The sequence below is a fragment of the Brienomyrus brachyistius genome, chromosome 2 (assembly GCF_023856365.1).
Source record: "Brienomyrus brachyistius isolate T26 chromosome 2, BBRACH_0.4, whole genome shotgun sequence".
Taxonomy (NCBI): Eukaryota; Metazoa; Chordata; class Actinopteri; order Osteoglossiformes; family Mormyridae; genus Brienomyrus; species Brienomyrus brachyistius.
Window position 1 is genome coordinate 40,992,634 of NC_064534.1, and position 6,823 is coordinate 40,999,456.

A 6,823-nucleotide genomic window follows, 5' to 3' on the forward strand; every position below is an offset into this window, starting at 1 on the left:
ATTCTGCATGACTCTTGCGCCTCCCACTGACTATAAATAAAGGAGTCAAGGGGAACCACCCTTTGTAACACATTCTGCTGTAGTTTGCATTGCAGAGAGTGTGGGTACCCTTGCAAGTAAAAACTATAAAGTGTGTGTCTCGTAAATGTGGAGTTGGGGTGGAAACGCCGGGCGCTTTCCCCAACAAGGTTAGTGGGAATCACAGAGGAATTAGGGATGGAAACTTCTTTGCTGGTGGTAGAAGCGGTCTGGTGAATTTTTAGAGAGAAGAGGCCGTCGATGTTTGAATGTAGAAAATTGTTCTGGCTGCAGCCTGCAGTATGGACTTGTTGGTGTGTGTAGCTCCCAGTGTTCTGACAGCGCGACGTTTTGGGGAAGCATGTGATTCAGCAGCTACCAGTGGGCTTCGTGCGGCGGAGATTTTGTGGCTGTTAGCGGAGTTGATAACAGAGGGTCGTTAAGAGAAGCCTGCATGCAGTAGGCAAAGGAGTAATGTTTGCCGGCGGGGGACGTGCGGCGATTAACCTGTGCGGTAGTGAAAAGGAGTTAAAAAGAAAGAAGTGTGCGGATGCGGAAAGAATGGAATAATTGTGGTAGGCTGCCGGCTGAGTAGTTTGGTGAATGTTTGGTGTGGGTCCGGCGCTGCCGATTGGATGGTGGGGCTGCAGTGTGAGTCAGATAAAAAAAAAAAAAGAACATTAGTAGGATCCAATGGGACCAACTGGCATGTATAGAGGCGTGTAATGCAAAAGGGCTGTTTTTGGTTGCATCTCTCGCTTATGGCCATACCACCCTGAACACGCCCGATCTCGTCTGATCTCGGAAGCTAAGCAGGGTAGGGTCTGGTTAGTACTTGGATGGGAGACCACCTGGGAATACCAGGTGCTGTAAGCTTTTCTCACTTTTACTTTATACAGGGGGCGCTCCACTTCACGATTAATTTAAATCTATCACTCCCCTTCCATTTTACTATTTTATATATATATATATATTGTTTTCTCTCATTCATTAAGGCAGCTTTTAGAAACCGTTTTACTCTAAATACTTCCTGGTAATTCTAGGTGCTGTAAGCTGTTCGTGCCTTTATTCCACCAGGGCGCGATCTTCTCACAAACTTGAAGACTGTCACTCCCCATTCACGTTTTACAACTTATTGTTAATGATAAAGAGACAGCTTTTTACACACAGTTTTAAACAAAGTACTGATATTATTCCTCTTCAACTGACCGCTTTGTTTTCTATGCAAAAACCACTTCGCCACAGAAGACTCGATATTATTGGCATAGCAAGTTCTGCTCTTCTCCTTTCAAAACTTGCTAAAAGCTGTATTTAAAAGAACAGATTGGCCGGGGTAATTCACACCCTTCAATGCCAGCTTAATGTTTAGGTTAGTGGGAATCACAGAGGAATTCGGGATGGAAACTTCTTTGCTGGTGGTAGAAGCGGTCTGGTGAATTTTTAGAGAGAAGAGGCCGTCGATGTTTGAATGTAGAAAATTGTTCTGGCTGCAGCCTGCAGTATGGACTTGTTGGTGTGTGTAGCTCCCAGTGTTCTGACAGCGCGACGTTTTGGGGAAGCATGTGATTCAGCAGCTACCAGTGGGCTTCGTGCGGCAGAGATTTTGTGGCTGTTAGTGGAGTTGATAACAGAGGGTCGTTAAGAGAAGCCTGCATGCAGTAGGCAAAGGAGTAATGTTTGCCGGCGGGGGACGTGCGGCGATTAACCTGTGCGGTAGTGAAAAGGAGTTAAAAAGAAGGAAGTGAGCGGATGCGGAAAGAATGGAATAATTGTGGTAGGCTGCCGGCTGAGTAGTTTGGTGAATGTTTGGTGTGGGTCCGGCGCTGCCGATTGGATGGTGGGGCTGCAGTGTGAGTCAGATAAAAAAAAAAAAAAAGAACATTAGTAGGATCCAATGGGACCAACTGGCATGTATAGACGCGTGTAATGCAAAAGGGCTGTTTTTGGCAGCGTCTCTCGTTTACGGCCATACCACCCTGAACACGCCTGATCTCGTCTGATCTCGGAAGCTAAGCAGGGTAGGGTCTGGTTAGTACTTGGATGGGAGACCACCTGGGAATACCAGGTGCTGTAAGCTTTTCTCACTTTTACTTTATACAGGGGGCGCTCCACTTCACGATTAATTTAAATCTATCACTCCCCTTCCATTTTACTATTTTATATATATATTTTTTTTCTCTCTTTCATAAAGCCAGCTTTTAGAAACCGTTTTACTCTAAATACTTCCTGGTAATTCTAGGTGCTGTAAGCTGTTCGTGCCTTTATTCCACCAGGGCGTGATCTTCTCACAAACTTGAAGACTGTCACTCCCCATTCACGTTTTACAACTTATTGTTCATGATAAAGAGACAGCTTTTTACACACAGTTTTAAACAAAGTACTGATATAATTCCTCTTCAACTCACCGCTTTGTTTTCTATGCAAAAACCACTTCGCCACAGAAGACTCGATATTATTGGCATAGCAAGTTCTGCTCTTCTCCTTTCAAAACTTGCTAAAAGCTGTATTTAAAAGAACAGATTGGCCGGGGTAATTCACACCCTTCAATGCCAGCTTAATGTTTAGGTTAGTGGGAATCACAGAGGAATTAGGGATGGAAACTTCTTTGCTGGTGGTAGAAGCGGTCTGGTGAATTTTTAGAGAGAAGAGGCCGTCGATGTTTGAATGTAGAAAATTGTTCTGGCTGCAGCCTGCAGTATGGACTTGTTGGTGTGTGTAGCTCCCAGTGTTCTGACAGCGCGACGTTTTGGGGAAGCATGTAATTCAGCAGCTGCCAGTGGGCTTCGTGCGGCGGAGATTTTGTGGTTGTTAGCGGAGTTGATAACAGAGGGTCGTTAAGAGAAGCCTGCATGCAGTAGGCAAAGGAGTAATGTTTGCCGGCGGGGGACGTGCGGCGATTAACCTGTGCGGTAGTGAAAAGGAGTTAAAAAGAAGGAAGTGTGCGGATGCGGAAAGAATGGAATAATTGTGGTAGGCTGCCGGCTGAGTAGTTTGGTGAATGTTTGGTGTGGGTCCGGCGCTGCCGATTGGATGGTGGGGCTGCAGTGTGAGTCAGATAAAAAAAAAAAAAGAACATTAGTAGGATCCAATGGGACCAACTGGCATGTATAGAGGCGTGTAATGCAAAAGGGCTGTTTTTGGTCGCATCTCTCGCTTATGGCCATACCACCCTGAACACGCCCGATCTCGTCTGATCTCGGAAGCCAAGCAGGGTAGGGTCTGGTTAGTACTTGGATGGGAGACCACCTGGGAATACCAGGTGCTGTAAGCTTTTCTCACTTTTACTTTATACAGGGGGCGCTCCACTTCACGATTAATTTAAATCTATCACTCCCCTTCCATTTTACTATTTTATATATATATATATATATTGTTTTCTCTCATTCATAAAGGCAGCTTTTAGAAACCGTTTTACTCTAAATACTTCCTGGTAATTCTAGGTGCTGTAAGCTGTTCGTGCCTTTATTCCACCAGGGCGCGATCTTCTCACAAACTTGAAGACTGTCACTCCCCATTCACGTTTTACAACTTATTGTTAATGATAAAGAGACAGCTTTTTACACACAGTTTTAAACAAAGTACTGATATTATTCCTCTTCAACTCACCGCTTTGTTTTCTATGCAAAAACCACTTCGCCACAGAAGACTCGATATTATTGGCATAGCAAGTTCTGCTCTTCTCCTTTCAAAACTTGCTAAAAGCTGTATTTAAAAGAACAGATTGGCCGGGGTAATTCACACCCTTCAATGCCAGCTTAATGTTTAGGTTAGTGGGAATCACAGAGGAATTCGGGATGGAAACTTCTTTGCTGGTGGTAGAAGCGGTCTGGTGAATTTTTAGAGAGAAGAGGCCGTCGATGTTTGAATGTAGAAAATTGTTCTGGCTGCAGCCTGCAGTATGGACTTGTTGGTGTGTGTAGCTCCCAGTGTTCTGACAGCGCGACGTTTTGGGGAAGCATGTGATTCAGCAGCTACCAGTGGGCTTCGTGCGGCGGAGATTTTGTGGCTGTTAGTGGAGTTGATAACAGAGGGTCGTTAAGAGAAGCCTGCATGCAGTAGGCAAAGGAGTAATGTTTGCCGGCGGGGGACGTGCGGCGATTAACCTGTGCGGTAGTGAAAAGGAGTTAAAAAGAAGGAAGTGTGCGGATGCGGAAAGAATGGAATAATTGTGGTTGGCTGCCGGCTGAGTAGTTTGGTGAATGTTTGGTGTGGGTCCGGCGCTGCCGATTGGATGGTGGGGCTGCAGTGTGAGTCAGATAAAAAAAAAAAAAAAGAACATTAGTAGGATCCAATGGGACCAACTGGCATGTATAGACGCGTGTAATGCAAAAGGGCTGTTTTTGGCAGTGTCTCTCGTTTACGGCCATACCACCCTGAACACGCCTGATCTCGTCTGATCTTGGAAGCTAAGCAGGGTAGGGTCTGGTTAGTACTTGGATGGGAGACCACCTGGGAATACCAGGTGCTGTAAGCTTTTCTCACTTTTACTTTATACAGGGGGCGCTCCACTTCACGATTAATTTAAATCTATCACTCCCCTTCCATTTTACTATTTTATATATATATTTTTTTTCTCTCTTTCATAAAGCCAGCTTTTAGAAACCGTTTTACTCTAAATACTTCCTGGTAATTCTAGGTGCTGTAAGCTGTTCGTGCCTTTATTCCACCAGGGCGTGATCTTCTCACAAACTTGAAGACTGTCACTCCCCATTCACGTTTTACAACTTATTGTTAATGATAAAGAGACAGCTTTTTACACACAGTTTTAAACAAAGTACTGATATTATTCCTCTTCAACTGACCGCTTTGTTTTCTATGCAAAAACCACTTCGCCACAGAAGACTCGATATTATTGGCATAGCAAGTTCTGCTCTTCTCCTTTCAAAACTTGCTAAAAGCTGTATTTAAAAGAACAGATTGGCCGGGGTAATTCACACCCTTCAATGCCAGCTTAATGTTTAGGTTAGTGGGAATCACAGAGGAATTAGGGATGGAAACTTCTTTGCTGGTGGTAGAAGCGGTCTGGTGAATTTTTAGAGAGAAGAGGCCGTCGATGTTTGAATGTAGAAAATTGTTCTGGCTGCAGCCTGCAGTATGGACTTGTTGGTGTGTGTAGCTCCCAGTGTTCTGACAGCGCGACGTTTTGGGGAAGCATGTGATTCAGCAGCTACCAGTGGGCTTCGTGCGGCAGAGATTTTGTGGCTGTTAGCGGAGTTGATAACAGAGGGTCGTTAAGAGAAGCCTGCATGCAGTAGGCAAAGGAGTAATGTTTGCCGGCGGGGGACGTGCGGCGATTAACCTGTGCGGTAGTGAAAAGGAGTTAAAAAGAAGGAAGTGTGCGGATGCGGAAAGAATGGAATAATTGTGGTAGGCTGCCGGCTGAGTAGTTTGGTGAATGTTTGGTGTGGGTCCGGCGCTGCCGATTGGATGGTGGGGCTGCAGTGTGAGTCAGATAAAAAAAAAAAAAGAACATTAGTAGGATCCAATGGGACCAACTGGCATGTATAGAGGCGTGTAATGCAAAAGGGCTGTTTTTGGTAGCATCTCTCGCTTACGGCCATACCACCCTGAACACGCCCGATCTCATCTGATCTCGGAAGCCAAGCAGGGTAGGGTCTGGTTAGTACTTGGATGGGAGACCTCCTGGGAATACCAGGTGCTGTAAGCTTTTCTCACTTTTACTTTATACAGGGGGCACTCCACTTCACGATTAATTTAAATCTATCACTCCCCTTACATTTTACTATTTTATATATGTATTTTTTTTCTCTCATTCATAAAGGCAGCTTTTAGAAACCGTTTTACTCTAAATACTTCCTGGTAATTCTAGGTGCTGTAAGCTGTTCGTGCCTTTATTCCACCAGGGCGCGATCTTCTCACAAACTTGAAGACTGTCACTCCCCATTCACGTTTTACAACTTATTGTTAATGATAAAGAGACAGCTTTTTACACACAGTTTTAAACAAAGTACTGATATTATTCCTCTTCAACTCACCGCTTTGTTTTCTATGCAAAAACCACTTCGCCACAGAAGACTCGATATTATTGGCATAGCAAGTTCTGCTCTTCTCCTTTCAAAACTTGCTAAAAGCTGTATTTAAAAGAACAGATTGGCCGGGGTAATTCACACCCTTCAATGCCAGCTTAATGTTTAGGTTAGTGGGAATCACAGAGGAATTCGGGATGGAAACTTCTTTGCTGGTGGTAGAAGCGGTCTGGTGAATTTTTAGAGAGAAGAGGCCGTCGATGTTTGAATGTAGAAAATTGTTCTGGCTGCAGCCTGCAGTATGGACTTGTTGGTGTGTGTAGCTCCCAGTGTTCTGACAGCGCGACGTTTTGGGGAAGCATGTGATTCAGCAGCTACCAGTGGGCTTCGTGCGGCGGAGATTTTGTGGCTGTTAGTGGAGTTGATAACAGAGGGTCGTTAAGAGAAGCCTGCATGCAGTAGGCAAAGGAGTAATGTTTGCCGGCGGGGGACGTGCGGCGATTAACCTGTGCGGTAGTGAAAAGGAGTTAAAAAGAAGGAAGTGTGCGGATGCGGAAAGAATGGAATAATTGTGGTAGGCTGCCGGCTGAGTAGTTTGGTGAATGTTTGGTGTGGGTCCGGCGCTGCCGATTGGATGGTGGGGCTGCAGTGTGAGTCAGATAAAAAAAAAAAAAAGAACATTAGTAGGATCCAATGGGACCAACTGGCATGTATAGACGCGTGTAATGCAAAAGGGCTGTTTTTGGCAGCGTCTCTCGTTTACGGCCATACCACCCTGAACACGCCTGATCTCGTCTGATCTCGGAAGCTAAGCAGGG

General features: G+C 45.1%; 6 non-coding genes across 6 annotated transcripts in view; all 6 read left to right on the forward strand.

Annotated features, from left to right (window-relative positions):
• The first annotated feature begins 775 nt into the window (after nucleotides 1-775).
• LOC125732513 (5S ribosomal RNA) lies at nucleotides 776-894 on the forward strand. Its single transcript, XR_007391891.1, has one exon. It is a non-coding gene; the product is annotated as a 5S ribosomal RNA (ribosomal RNA).
• A 1,082-nt stretch (nucleotides 895-1,976) lies between these two features.
• Nucleotides 1,977-2,095, forward strand: LOC125733745 (5S ribosomal RNA). Its single transcript, XR_007393082.1, has one exon. It is a non-coding gene; the product is annotated as a 5S ribosomal RNA (ribosomal RNA).
• Nucleotides 2,096-3,170: 1,075 nt separating this feature from the next.
• Nucleotides 3,171-3,289, forward strand: LOC125733705 (5S ribosomal RNA). Its single transcript, XR_007393042.1, has one exon. It is a non-coding gene; the product is annotated as a 5S ribosomal RNA (ribosomal RNA).
• A 1,084-nt stretch (nucleotides 3,290-4,373) lies between these two features.
• On the forward strand, nucleotides 4,374-4,492 carry LOC125735227 (5S ribosomal RNA). The gene has a single exon (XR_007394525.1). It is a non-coding gene; the product is annotated as a 5S ribosomal RNA (ribosomal RNA).
• A 1,075-nt stretch (nucleotides 4,493-5,567) lies between these two features.
• LOC125731801 (5S ribosomal RNA) lies at nucleotides 5,568-5,686 on the forward strand. The gene has a single exon (XR_007391653.1). It is a non-coding gene; the product is annotated as a 5S ribosomal RNA (ribosomal RNA).
• A 1,076-nt stretch (nucleotides 5,687-6,762) lies between these two features.
• The window catches only part of LOC125733746 (5S ribosomal RNA), a 119-nt gene continuing 58 nt past the window's right edge, over nucleotides 6,763-6,823 (forward strand). The window contains exon 1 of the ribosomal RNA XR_007393083.1: nucleotides 6,763-6,823. This exon is cut by the window's right edge and continues 58 nt beyond it. This is a non-coding gene — a ribosomal RNA (5S ribosomal RNA).